A 15,801-nucleotide genomic window follows, 5' to 3' on the forward strand; every position below is an offset into this window, starting at 1 on the left:
CGTGGCCTTAAACGTGTGCACTTTATTTATTTAAATATATTTCAACTTACGAAATGTTTTGACAGGTAAATACCACTGCACCACGTAAAGTGTTAAGTCATATGATATAGGAGAAAGACCAGCATGCATTCCAGGTATTTACCCTGTATGTTAGCAAACACCACCTATTGGATACAGTGTGAATTTTGACGAAGAGCCGCATGAGATGTACCCGTTTGTGTGTGTCCCAGTTTTACGGTGAAGACGGTATAACGTCCTGGTTGTCCAACATGGCGGTTGTGTGGATATTAACTGTCTTCCTGGTGACATCAGCTTGCTGGATACAGGTTGTATTTGGTGAGTAACACATAATTATTGATGGACTCTTTTCTTTGTGTCAATCATCGTAATGATATATCCATATTGTGTTTCATTGTTGCCACTCAACACACTGCTTTACCTAAGACAGTCACTGTACAAATAATGGTTTACGTCAAGGAGGGTAGGTGTGTGGAACATGGTAACGTGTGCTGTATGTATTTCCTGTATATGAATGTAACATACACCTCAGTCTAGGGTTGCGCAATAAAATAGGGTTTACCGGTATATACCGATTCAGACATAAAATAGTCACGTATTACGATTCCCTGATCGAAAACCGGTTTCTCCATATAAATTCGGAAAACGTCGTAACACCTCGGAAATCTTCGGATATGTCCGTTCCTTCACACGAGAAAGCAAGTTAAGTTCGGTTCAAAGTGTTCTTAATTTTTGTTCAATATTTTGGATCTGGATGTTATGAATATTTCCTCATTAATGCTCAGTGATCTCAGAAATGTCCTGACCACGTTAAGTTGGTTTCTTAAAGTGGAGAAACCGCTGTGTTGATGTTAAATTGTTCTTTTCCTAGTTTCTTTCATTTTAGACATGATTAAAAGTTTTTATTAAAGTCTAACCAAGCATAGTGGCTTTGTTGCATTTTTGCTCGATGTTAAGTATTTTTTGTGAGAAAAATATTCTTACAATATATTGCAGTACGTATCGCAATATGTGCTTTCGAATCGCAGTATGACAATTCTCTGCAATACCCACCCCTAGTTCTGACAAGATTGGATTGCCCAAGACAACTACTAACACAGATTATCATGGGCTATCATGGGATATTAAGGATGTAATGTAATCATACTGAAACAGCTTGCAGGTGATGAGTGTCCAATCATTACGTTATTTATGCCGACCAACAGTTATTTCGATCTACAAGATCTTCAGGTGTAGTATCGTTGAGGACAACAATTTCTGGTGAATTACAGACCATCACATTTGCACATGGTCGTTACACAGCTTTACGAATTCACAGTACCAAAATGAGTATGAGATATTTAGGAGGTTTGAAAACCAGAGGTATATATTAAAATTATAACAGCTCTAAATTTTTCACTTAAAACCTCACGCTTTTCGTTCGGTTTTAATATATAACCAAATATATGACGAAATTATAATAGCTCTAAATTTAATTTAAAACCGATCGCATACCGTGGGGTATTAAATGAAAAATTTAGAGGTATTATATTTTCGTTACATACCTCTGATTATCACAGTACGTTTATCTCCATTCTACCATAACCGCATGATTAAGATTTTAAAACAAAATACTGTGTCTGAAAATGAGAGGTATATAACGTGATTATATACCTCTTAATAACTTTGATTACACAGTCACAATCCAATATTGACTGAAATCATGGTAGAATTGTTAGTAATGTCGTCTCATTTGACCAAAAGGTGGGAGCTGAAACGTCTGTCAGGACAGGGGAATGTTGTGGGTTTGATCCAGCAGCGTCACACGGAAAGAAAATACAAAATGGTACCTGGTGTTACTCTAACACCTCAACTCACCTAACCTCTGTTGATTTCTTTTCATGGGCTTTATGAAGTTCACGGATTTTGAACTTCAGTCAGCTCGTTCGTCCCGACAGCCCCCGCCCAGCTCGTCCCTCTACCACTGTTCATTTGTTCGTATGTCTCCTCAGGGTCGTGTCCTGCGGGAATGTTTGGAGATTCGTGTGGCTACTCCTGTCACTGTGGACACTCCTGTAACCAGACAACCGGAGTTTGTGCAGGTGCCTGTGACAGCGGCTGGGTGGGAGGAAAAGGAGGAACCTGTCAAAAAGGTACATCAAATAGTCATCAAATGGAACGAATAAGGTCATGTTTTCTAAATATACTGAAAGGCAAAAGAAACGCCATAATATTTTGAATAATACTTTAGTATGAATGGAGTACTTGAACCTATGTTTTAAGAACATACACAGGAAATTAAGGTTGAGATAAAAATGTATGGTGGTCGTATAGCCTGTTTTACCTAACAAAGTATTGTTGACATTGAGGTTAGAAATGCTTTTATTTGTGGAAAGGGAAGAGTTCGCACAGAGCAAACGTTGAAATCGAGATGCACGTGCTTTGCATTATACATGCCGGCTTGAGTGACAATCCTTATCTTGGTTTCTGAACACAGTAGCTATGGCTAGGTTAACGAGAGGTGTTGATGGACGATATTGGGCGAGTTTTGTTACACTGGTTCGACCACTACATGGTAGAAGCGAAAGATTTGGTGAGTGAGTGAGTGAATGAGCGAGTTATCCAGGTAATCCAGGTATACACATTTGTCAGTAATTCGTCGAGAATTCATAACTGAGATTCAGCAAGGTTTGTCGACATGCCCATGACAGTTGAAACTCAGTGGTTCAATCTGGGGACTACACTAGGATCAAATATGAAAACATGGCCTATGGAAGATACGCCTCTGAAAGTTAAAGCATGGCTTTGTAACAGTGAAGCAGGTAACCCAGCGTTATGAGCACTACGCACCTATTCGAACGTAATCTCCGTTCTCGTTAACTGAGGGAAAGTTTGAGTGAAGTTATATGAATGTCTTTTTAAGGCAACTCTTCAAACTGAAACGCTATCCGTTTTCCTGGAATTGTGCTTCTTTTCTAATCATACTGCCAACGCCTTAGAGTATAATGTAGTATTATATATCCCAATAACAGAAAACGTTGCCTATGGAAGACAGACCTCCTCCCCTACACGACTGTGGGCAAATAGCTATTCTGCAGACAAAGCTGTAGATGGGAACCGTGATCAGAATGTATACCATGGCTCCTGTTTCAACACTCTTGACAACGTTGCGAGTGTGTGGAAAGTGGACATGGGAGACAGTTACAGGATACATGATATCAGGATATATCATCAGCAGTCTCGTAAGAATATTACGCAGTGACACAGTGATGTCACCAAAATACAGTTTTATTATTTTATGAGCACTCAGTGTGTAACACGTCATATTTCCCATGTGATGACCAGCTCTAGAACAGAGCCATTAATTGTTATGAATGTAATGCTTGGATCATCGTATTAAGTGATTTAAATTCGTTCCAGAATTTCACATTTGATATAATGTCACCCACTGAATTAGCTGGGCGGGAATGGAACACAGGCACAGTTTCAGGGATATCGATAAATTGTTTGCTTTCGTCTCTTTACTTCATCAAAATTACCATTGAATGAGAAATGCATGTATTTTATTTGAGAACCATTTCAGTTCTCACCAGAATCCGCACAGCTGTCATCTACTTGAGTAACACCAGTGTCACACCCAATGTCCCCTGCTACTCATTTCCCTCCACCACTTCAGTCACTGGCAACGGCATCTACGACGTGGTCTGTGATGGAATAGGGAGGCACATCATCATCACTGATCCCACACACTTGAATCTGTGTGAAGTGGAGATTTATGGTATGATTATACTCTTTTAGCTTTTTGCTTGTCCGTTTTAGGAACATCAACACACACACACACACACAAAAACAAACAAAAAACAAAACAAAACAAAAAACAACAAAAAAAAAAAACAAAAACAAAAAAAAACTTGTCGAAAAGACGAAATGTGTGAAGAATAGTCATGGTGTTCTGCTGGTCTCTGCAACTGCTATTGTGAAACCATAACCATTCTCTCACATGTCAATAGTTGGATTTACGAAGCATAGTTAGTTACCTGTTTTGTAATTTTAACACAATTAAATTTCCAATACTCTACAATTACTCGAAAATACGCTCCAATTAACACTTGTCAGAGGGGTTAGGCGGCTTACTTTGTGTAGTGACGATTAGGTGCCTGACTTTGACGGTGTGGCTTCGAATCCCGAATGGGACTCAACTAAAACAAGTACTAGAATTTGTACTTTACTAAGGATGCGTAATCCCAAATATAACATATGCTCTATACTCTAACAAAATAAACTTGACATGGGGATAATTTGAATTTTAGGGAATTATTGATACAAACAAATCCATGCTGAATCCCAACGTTTGGAGGAATGGTTGCCAACGACGTACTCTACATAGCATGCGATTGCATTACGTGATTGTGTACCACTAAGAGCTGAATCCTATTACTGTAGGCTTTAAAAAAAACACATCAGCGGTACTCCACATACATTGCTTTAAGCCACTTTGATAGACGACAAAAGAATGCCAAGACTGACAGAAGCTCAACGACACAACTCTATCCCAGGAGCGGCATCGCAGCAGGAGGTGGTAACGTACTTCGGCATGTTTAGGTAAACCATTTCAATCCTATGCACCCGATACAACAATACTTGGAGTATTAATGACAGGTCCAAGCCATGTCGATCTAGTGTTACCACCGCCGTCCAGGATTACTACATCCGGATGAGCCAGTGTGAGCAATCGGCTACGGGAAGCAGGACTTTTTGCCAGAAGACCAGTTCGATGTAACGTCTTGACAAGTCTACGTCTACAATCAACGTCTACAATGCTGTAGACAACGAGCGAGATGGCCGTGGGCAAGACGGAGGAAAATTTTGTTTTGAGTCTCGGTTTCGTCTCAGACGTGGTGATGGATGTTCACATGTATACAGACGTCGGAACGAACGTGACAATGAAAACTGTGTATAGCAGGTCGATATAGATTTTGTAGTGAAAGTGTCATGATTTGATCAGGTATCCATCATAATGGCCAGACAGCTATTGTGCACGTGGCAGGTACATTGAATGGATCTTGCTTACTTGAAACCTCACGTTGTTCCCTTCGTCAGCGTCAACGGTGGATCTTTCCAGTATGACAATGCTCAATTTGTACATGTTTGCCAGGACTTCCGCCAGCAAAACAACCTTCAGGTGTTACCACGGACGTCTTGATATCCTGATTTGTCCCACCCTGCACATCGGGATGATGCTCTTGATCGACGCTTGCGCCAGCGTAATCCCCCAGCTCCGACACTACAAGAACTGCACTTCAGCAAGAGTATCAAAACATTCGGCATCCCCCTTCTTGTATGGAAAGTCGCTGCCGAGCTGTTATCGATGCTCAAGGTGGCCCCACCAGATTCTGACATTTTACTCTGATCATGAGACTTTAATAGACGTATGTTGTTTTACCAAACACTTTCTGGATAATCGTGTTTTGAAGTTTGGTAAAGTGATGGTTTTTTGATGCAGTTGAGTAATGATGTCATGTTTGAATCAGTTATATGCCCTCAATGAATAAAGAGAATAAAGAATAAAGAGCATGTCAAAAGCAAGTTTCTTGAAAGAAAAGATATGTTAGATACATCTGCACGTCAAACTGTATTTTTACCCAGTCAGCTAGGGTCTTTCAAAACAATTCCCATATCAAGAAAGGATCCTTGTGAAAAAGCAAAGTTTATTACAAAACCAGGGACATGTGTCTGTGAATCACTTCGTCCGTAATGATATAAGTGTTTGTGAATATAGGAATATGCAATGTCCCACTTGTGGCATCCATTTAAAACACGTAGTTGGGTAAGGCACTTTTTAATCTTTAAACACGAAGTCTAAAAAAGGGCAATGCATCGCTGAAGCGTCAAAGTTGAAACTGTACATATAAAGCTTACATTCTTTACAGAGCCGGTGCAATCCCGACTTCTGAGCAAGCCTCTTACATCTCTCTTTGAAATCTTTGGACTGTTTCTCAGTCCTTTGATAAAATGTAAACACAAAAGGCTCCAGTAGGAGAAATATTGTTATGAAAAAGGAAAATTTGACGGTGGCAAGTCACCCTCTTGTCTAACAGTCTCGAGGAGAATGTTGTGAATCTTTATGCATGTCGTCTTTAAGAGGCATTTTAGAAGTTGAATCTACATGCATGATTCTAAATAAAAAGGGATAAGACGATCACACTAGTACTTTCAATATGTGGAAGGAAATTGGCGAAGTCGTGGAAAAAGCAAATCTTCCAGCATTTGCAAGCATTCACACATCAAAAACCTCAAAGATCTACTGATCGGTGAAAGTCATGGAAAGGGATCAATGGGGATTCCATGTTACCTACACTTGGTTTGGATGTTGTTAAAAGTGATAAATCTGTCATACTATCGTGACCACAGCCATGGAAAACGTTTAGAATCAAGAATGTTAAATATCATCCAATTTCCAGTTTGTAGTCCAGGAGTCTTTGGTGATGGCTGCGAAAACTTCTGCCATTGCCTGCAAGCAGTATGTGATCCCGTCACGGGCTTCTGTCCTGGAGACTGTAGACCAGGGTGGAAAGGAGACAGGTGTGATGCAGGTGAGGAGATTCAGCTAGTGGTGTGTGTCCTGGAGACTGTAGACCACGGTGGCCAGGACACAACTGTGATACAGGTGAGGTGATTCAGTCAGTGGTGTGTGTCCTTGGAACAGTAGACTAGGGTGGCCAGGAGACAATTGTCATGCATTAGAGGTGATCCAGTCAGTGGTTCGTATTCAAGATGGTTGAGAGACAGGTGTGATGCAGATGAGGGGACCAAATCACTGTTTCTTAAAATGTACACACTGGTGCAGGAAACATGAGTGCTGCGGGTTGTCAAATTCAGTCAGTGGTGTGTGTCGTGGAAACTCGAGTCCGCGGTTTCCGTTCTGCGGACAGTACAGCTGGGACACCGAATGTACATTAGAAATGAAAATAGTTCTACTCATTGAGAGCCTGTTTGATCATTACGAAACCGGTTTTGGTTTCTGGTTTCTCCTGTTATAAACGAGTGCGTGGTCTTCTTATACATGGTTTCAAAGTGTAACTAGTTTCTAAACGAGTGGATGTTTTCACCATCCGATTTTACAACGTACACCCCAAATGTCTCGACTACTACTATATATGAGGAACGAACTGGATGACAGCATTGCCGAAGGTAATACTTTTTGTCATTTTATCAGAGAATTAACAAATAATAAAGCAAAATATTTGTTCAGATATTTGTGTATTTGTAACCATACTGCTACACGTAATTATATGTATACATTTTCCATAAAATTATCATGTCCAATAGACTGGGGTTTTAAATAATATTTTCCAAGTTCTCAGAACAATGAATGTTTACTTACCTGTCTTCTCCTCTCGTTTCTGCCATGCTTCTTGTGACAGAACGGTGAAACCGAAAATGCTAAAACTCACGATGGTGGTTTTGAATTTTCAGAACCCAGTTTTAGGTTTCAGCATAAATGATTGCATGTTTTTTTCAGAAACCAAAACTGATTTAGCATAATCGAATAGGCCCTTCGATTATTAAATGCCATTGTGTTTTATTTTGAGTAATGCGTCTAAAGGCTAAGTGTGTCAAAGATACATAATGAAATATCTTAATGTCAAGTAATCACTTGGTTCCACAGCTTCTCTTTACAATAGCCATAGTGTAGTTTACATTCAAAGAGCAAATAAGGATTTAAAAAAAATATTCATTCTGTCTTCACTGTAGAATGCGATGCTGATCACTATGGAATCAACTGTATGAAGACATGTGCCAACAGGAAGTGTTCTGATGTCAAATCGTCTTGCGATCGTCACAGTGGGTCATGTGACAAGGGATGTCTTCTTGGTTGGATAGGTGTGGATTGTACACAGGGTACAACGTGATATTTAATTCATAGCAAAGTTTTAATCTACTTCTCACCTAAATGCTTCATCACATTACTCGTTATTCAACCTTCCTTTAAAATTACACCTTCAAGGAAGTCGACACTACGAAATGTCAGGTCCTAATTTCTCGAATTCTTACTTAAATTAAAATTGCTTGGCAATTTGGAACAGCTGAATTTTCAACTCAAGTGCATTATTGAAGTAAAAAAAGCCCAAACAACGTAAGGAATCTTATCCACCAAACTCAAATGCTCTACTATGTTTGAGTTTGATAAAGATTTCACTTCATTCTGGGAACTACCTTTTCCTGCGTTTTCTCCAGTTTGAGTAAAAACTCAAACTTAAGTCAAAACTCACACTTTTATATATTTGTTTCAAGACATCGGGGCCAAAGCTCATTAACTTACGCTATGTGGGCTAAATTAGTACCTTGGGACATTATATAGGCTACACGTATATGTCATGTGTCAGGGCAGACATGGTATTTACGTCGGTAGCCGAAATTGCAAACTTTAAACCATTCTTTATTGTTCAGTTCAGTATAATCAAAGGCCCATATTGTGATCACTCTCTGTTACCCTTCTCGCACCTCTGTGAGCCATTGAGGGAATGTGTGTAATTTGTCTATGTTAGGTGAGATGATTTCCAACAGAGTGTTTCCGTCACAGGATGCAACAACTGCGTCAGTGGACCTGAGTGCAGCATGTCATATGTTCAATAGAATTCATAATCACTACACTGTGGTCAGCTCCAAGCCACTGCTCATCAGTTTCATGTTTCATGTTAATCGTACATCCCATTCCACATCGGAGATGCATCCGTTCAACATGTAATTGACTTGTGTATCTATTGTTTAATAATATCAAATGAGACAACATTTCCGTCACAGAATGTAACAACGAAACCTACGGACTGAACTGCAGCATGGCATGCTCGGAAAGGAAATGTAATGGACATTCATCTTGTGACCATGTGGGAGGAACGTGTGTATCTGGATGCTTGTCTGGATGGAAGGGCGAAGACTGTAACCAGGGTACGATATAACGTAGTCCACTTAGACATATACATAGCTTTGTATAGCTCCTTACATATAAATACATTGAAAGAATGAATGTAGGAACAATAAAATTAACGATGAAATGCGATGCATCAGTCGGGCTTCGACTGTCAGAGAATAAAGCTCCAGTATGTTCCATTACATGCTGCTTTTTTCTAAAATGTGTTCATATTTTTGTTGTTGATGGTAGTTTACCATAATGTATCACACTTCCAAATATAAATTTGTTTGTATATCACACTTCCAAATATATATTTCTTAGCACAATATATATATATATTGTTACATGTTATAGACATTTTAGACATTAGTCATTCTGACAGTAGCACCATTCTGGAGTGCCTTTGTGTAATAATTGTAAGTTAAAATATCACCCACTTTCAGGTAAAGTTGAAACAGAATTTGTTGTGTTTTATTTTGAGTAAAGCATCAGAAAGCTAAATGTTGTCAGAAATATAGAATGAAATATTTTAATGTTGAAGAGCGCATGCCATCATTATTGATCTTGAGGTGGCGGAAGAGTGCAAAGCAAATTTCTGTGTATGTTATGCAAATGAACATAGAGAATTTCAGGAACTGCATTTATACCCGGAAAGGCTAATTGTTCATTGAGAAGTGATAAATCCGTGCTGTTTGTCTAACGCACACAATATCAGGTAAATACATGTTTCCATAGCATGTCTCTACAATAACTGTCATCTATATCCACCACTGTGTAGCTTATCTTCGGAGAGGAAATAAGGATTAAAAATATTCATTCTGTCTTCACTGTAGAATGCGATGCTGATCACTATGGAATCAACTGTATGAAGACATGTGCTAACAGGAAGTGTTCTGATGTCAAATCGTCTTGCGATCGTCACAGTGGGTCATGTGACAAGGGATGTCTTCCTGGTTGGATAGATGTGGACTGTACACAAGGTACAACGTGATATTTAATTCATAGCAAAGTTTTAATCTACTTCTCACCTAAATGCTTCATCACATTACTCGTTATTAAACCTTCCTTTAAAATTACACCTTCAAGGAACTCGACACTACGAAATGTCAGGTCCTAATTTCTCGAATTCTTACTTAAATTAAAATTGCTTGGCAATTTGGAACAGCTGAATTTTCAACTCAAGTGCATTATTGAAGTAAGAAAAGCCCAAACAACGTAAGGAATCTTATCCACCAAACTCAAATGCTCTACTATGTTTGAGTTTGATAAAGATTTCACTTCATTCTGGGAACTACCTTTTCCTGCGTTTTCTCCAGTTTGAGTAAAAACTCAAACTTAAGTCAAAACTCACACTTATATATATTTGTTTCAAGACATCGGGGCCAAAGCTCATTAACTTACGCTATGTGGGGCTAAATTAGTACCTTGGGACATTATATAGGCTACACGTATATGTCATGTGTCAGGGCAGACATGGTATTTACGTCGGTAGCCGAAATTGCAAACTTTAAACCATTCTTTATTGTTCAGTTCAGTATAATCAAAGGCCCATATTGTGATCACTCTCTGTTACCCTTCTCGCACCTCTGTGAGCCATTGAGGGAATGTGTGTAATTTGTCTATGTTAGGTGAGATGATTTCCAACAGAGTGTTTCCGTCACAGGATGCAACAACTGCGTCAGTGGACCTGAGTGCAGCATGTCATATGTTCAATAGAATTCATAATCACTACACTGTGGTCAGCTCCAAGCCACTGCTCATCAGTTTCATGTTTCATGTTAATCGTACATCCCATTCCACATCGGAGATGCATCCGTTCAACATGTAATTGACTTGTGTATCTATTGTTTAATAATATCAAATGAGACAACATTTCCGTCACAGAATGTAACAACGAAACCTACGGACTGAACTGCAGCATGGCATGCTCGGAAAGGAAATGTAATGGACATTCGTCTTGTGACCATGTGGGAGGAACGTGTGTATCTGGATGCTTGTCTGGATGGAAGGGCGAAGACTGTAACCAGGGTACGATATAACGTAGTCCACTTAGACATATACATAGCTTTGTATAGCTCCTTACATATAAATACATTGAAAGAATGAATGTAGGAACAATAAAATTAACGGTGAAATGCGATGCATCAGTCGGGCTTCGACTGTCAGAGAATAAAGCTCCAGTATGTTCCATTACATGCTGCTTTTTTCTAAAACGTGTTCATATTTTTGTTGTTGATGGTAGTTTACCATAATATATCACACTTCCAAATATAAATTTGTTTGTATATCACACTTCCAAATATATATTTATTTGCAGAATATATATATTATTACATGTTATAGACATTTTAGACATTAGTCATTCTGACAGTAGCACCATTCTGGAGTGCCTTTGTGTAAAAATTGTAAGTTAAAATATCACCCACTTTCCTGAAACAGAATTTGTTGTGTTTTATTTTGAGTAAAGCATCAAAAAGGTAAATGTTGTCAGAGATATAGAATGAAATATTTTAATGTTGTAGAGCGCATGCCATCATTATTGATCATGAGGTGGTGGAAGAGTGCAAAGCAAATTTCTGTGTATGTTATACAAATGAACATAGAGAATTTCAGGAACTGCATTTATACCCGGAAAGGCTAATTGTTCATTGAGAAGTGATAAATCCGTGCTGTTTGTCTAACTCACAGAATATCAGGTAATCACATGTTTCCATAGCATCTCTCTACAATAACTGTCATATATATCCACCACTGTGTAGCTTATCTTCGGAGAGCAAATAAGGATTAAAAATATCCATTCTGTCTTCACTGTAGTATGTGATGCTGATCACTATGGAATCAACTGTATGAAGACATGTGCTAACAGGAAGTGTTCTAATGTCAAATCGTCTTGCGATCGTCACAGTGGGTCATGTGACAAGGGATGTCTTCCTGGTTGGATACATGTGGATTGTACACAAGGTACAACGTGATATTTAATTCATAGCAAAGTTTTAATCTACTTCTCACCTAAATGCTTCATCACATTACTCGTTATTAAACCTTCCTTGAATATCACACCTTCAAGGAAGTCGACGCTACGATATATCAGGTCCCAGTTTCTCGAATTCTTACTCAACTTTAAATTGTTTGACAATTTGGAACATCTGAATTTTCAACTCAGGTGCATTATTAAAGTGAAAAAAGCCCAAACAACGTAAGGAATCTTATCCACCAAACTCAAATGTTCTATTATGTTTGAGTTTGATAAAGATTTCACTTCATTCTGGGAACTACCTTTTCCTGCGTTTTCTCCAGTTTGAGTAAAAACTCAAACTTAAGTCAAAACTCACACTTATATATATTTGTTTCAAGACATCGGGGCCAAAGCTCATTAACTCACGCTATGTGGGGCTAAATTAGTACCTTGGGACATTATATAGGCTACACGTATATGTCATGTGTCAGGGCAGACATGGTATTTACGTCGGTAGCCGAAATTGCAGACTTTAAACCATTTTTGTTTGTTTGGAAAGTGTCCCCGAGATTGGATTTCACCAAGTTGTCATGACGACACTAAATGTTAACGTATTTTGCAGAATCTGTCGGAGACGATGGAATACTAATACCTGCAGTGGCAGCGACTGCAATCGTTGTCCTAGTTGCAGCAGTTATCGTCTTTGTCTTCATCAGGAGGAAGAGACAAAGGTAGTCGATACGTATTCCAAAATGTAGTTATTTTACTAATATTCTACCAACATTCAATACAGTTGCAATGCACGCTGACAAAGTGGGCGAGGTAATACGATAAATCTATGTGTACTTATCCTGTTTAGATCTGGTATGTAGAATAGACCTTCAGCAACCCATGCTTGCCATGAAAGGCAACTGTGCTTGTCGTAAGAGGCGACTAACGGGATCGGGTGGTCAGGCTCGCTGACTTGGTTGACATATGTCATCAGTTCCCAGTTGCGCAGACCGATGCTCATGTTGTTGATCACTGGATTATTGACAGACCGCCGCAATATAGCTGTAATATTGCTGAGTGTGGCGTAAAACTAAACTCACTCACTTTTACAAGTGACTGTTCACATGCCGATATGTTCCAGAGCACCACAAAAGGAACCTGATTCCTATGAGTACTACAACACAAGTCATCTGTCGAAAGTTCAAACCAAAACATCGCGAAACAACGACGCAAGTGAACTTAACTTGAGCGCGCATGATTATCGCAATGCTGAGTTACGTGACAACCAGTGGTGCGGAGAGCCACACTGCACCATAAGCAGGAGCAAGACAGAACCAGACGATGGGGCGTCTGTGGAAGCCATAGAACTAGACATATACGAGCCAGTTAAACCACGGACGTATGAAACGCTTGACAGCACCTCCCGTGCCATGGCTGGCGAGTATAGTGAATTGGGCAAGTTTGAATAACTCTGCTGATTTGATGTAACAACAAGGATGTGACATCACTCTTTATTTTAAGGCTTGATGTTGGCTGTCTGTTGTTCATCCCTGTTAAGTGAAGATCTGACCAGCGTGCTGTTTATACAAGATTTAACATCACTGATATAGGGTGGTAAGGTAGCCAATTAGCTAAAGATTTTGCTTATTACCTCGAAGGCCCAGTTTTTATTCCTCACATGGGTGCAATGTATGAAACCTGTTTCTGGTTATGTTGCTGGGATTTTTCTAAACACTGCGTAAAATCCCAGCTCGCTCGTTTACTATGGTGGATTAATGTACACAAGAAGGTGTCCAGATATAAATATGTTAATATGCACATTTACAATGTCGGTTTACAGTCGCAATATTTGCACTTCACATTTACCAAGAGACCGTCTTATGTCACAAGGGTTCTGCTTCTATATACCCTCGAAACATGACAATTGAACGTTTCAAGATTTGGATTATCTGCAACACATTGAGCACTAACATAAAGATTATACTCTCTCTCTCTCTCTCTCTCCGTGTGTTTGTCAGTAAAACATACGCAGCAGCGTACGTAAAATGTCAAAACCACCATCAAAATCCACAATGTCATTACCAGAAGAAATGTCCGTCCATATACAGTGTTACATCACTACATCACAACCATTCGTGTACGAATGACCATCGAAACAGTCACCTGTTACCGGGTTCAAGGAGAAAGTTCCGTCAACTTCACTAGCTCATCGTACGCAAATGTCCCCCCCCCCACACACACACACACACGTACACACACACACACATCATCGGTTCCCAATTGCGCAGATCGATGCTCATGTTGTTGATCATGGGATTGTCTGGTCCAGACTCGATTATTTGCAGACCGCCGCAATATAGCTCGAATATTGCTGAGTGCGGCGTGAACCTACACTCACTCACTCTTCTTCAGTATCCATTTTGTATTTACAAAAACTCTTTTGCAGTATAGACTGTTGAATGAACAAATTAAATGGGTTGTAAATGGAACTAATCCTGCAAATGGCGGATTCGGGCATCTAAATCTCTGTACACTCTTCTCCTGGGTTGTACAGGATCTCCATAATGCACCTGGGCAATTCATCTGCTGTTCATTGTCTCGATGCTCATGATTGTCTCCATGAATTTGGTGACTGTGTCTGATGCTTCGTGGAGTGAGTGGTTAAAACCTTCCAGATGATTATTTGTTCATGTGCCGTCTGTTTCGGAATGGCTCTAGACGGGAAAGGGGAAACGTACGTCATGATGTACCCGCACACTCACAACGTCTGAAGGTCCTGATTTTTTTCCATTGATGACCAGGACATCAGCCCGTTGCACGGTTGAGAGTGGTTCCTCCGTAGAAATAAAACAGTAACTTGTCGCCGTTTCCGTCTTCAACAGCAAGAAACCGACGTTCATCAGATGTAGTGGTCCATCTTCCATCAAGGGTGATATCTCTACAATGCAGGAGTGGTCTTACGTCTGTGTCTATGCAGTGGGGACTATACAGTGGACAGAGGTTGCACAACGGCGTCGTCATCAACAAGCAGTTGACGAAGCTCTACATCATTGGCTATTTTTCTCAGTGTGCACTAGATTGGCTGGATTGTCAGGCCTGATTGTACTCTCCAGTAACTGTTCTTGTGAAATCTCTAGTTGTTGCCACGTCCAGGAACAACATACTTCCAGCAATCTGACATATTACCGGACTTGTCCAGCTTATACCGAAATCCTGCATGCAGCACTTCTCAAGCTCCTCTCCGAGATACAACAAACTCTGCTCTCTGAGCACCCGCCATACCTAACACAAAATCTCTGTGGCTACGTTTATATATTTGTTGATAAATGTAACAGTTAAAACGTTTTAAGTTTTAATCAGAGTAGAGTGATTATCCTAGCTGGGGTTGTAGAGGAGTGGTCCCCAAATATGTCGCATTATGTCCAGTTATCCAAAACAATGAGTGTATATGATTATCTGTACCTATGTTTAGAGTAGATGGGTGATCTTAGCATTGGTTCTTATTTTCCCCAAAACCTATTTTCTCCTGTACTGTACGCTTACGAAATTTAAGTCTGAGTCTCTAAGTATCAAAACAACAATCAGTACAAGATCCCCGATTCTCAAGGCTTCTAATCGTTATAGGATGGCCCTGAGAGTCTCCCTTATAGTTTATTTCAAAGAGTAGTCAAGCAGGGATAATCAGCTACACAGGTTCAGTACATTTTCAAGTGTAGGGTGCTCCATTATATGTGTATGTTGATGAGGAGTCATACTGGGATCAGTCATAATGGCAATAGTCATAATGGGAAGATACCTCAGTTGCCAATGTCACCTTGATGCTTGACAATTGGTTGTCAGTTTGTAAAAGTCTTTCAGATTGCTGCATCTTCGTTAAAGACAACTGCAAAACACGTACGATTGTAACGTGCAAATGGTGGGCTGTTAGACATACACTTCATAC

General features: G+C 39.7%; 1 protein-coding gene and 1 pseudogene across 1 annotated transcript in view; both read left to right on the plus strand.

Moving 5' to 3' along the window:
* Positions 1 to 15,801, plus strand: part of LOC137271937 (multiple epidermal growth factor-like domains protein 10) — a 64,308-nt gene that overhangs the window by 32,358 nt on the left and 16,149 nt on the right. The window lies entirely within an intron of this gene.
* Positions 102 to 13,349, plus strand: LOC137274089 (multiple epidermal growth factor-like domains protein 10; annotated as a pseudogene).

The sequence above is a fragment of the Haliotis asinina genome, chromosome 2 (genome assembly GCF_037392515.1).
Source record: "Haliotis asinina isolate JCU_RB_2024 chromosome 2, JCU_Hal_asi_v2, whole genome shotgun sequence".
NCBI classification, from domain to species: domain Eukaryota; kingdom Metazoa; phylum Mollusca; class Gastropoda; order Lepetellida; family Haliotidae; genus Haliotis; species Haliotis asinina.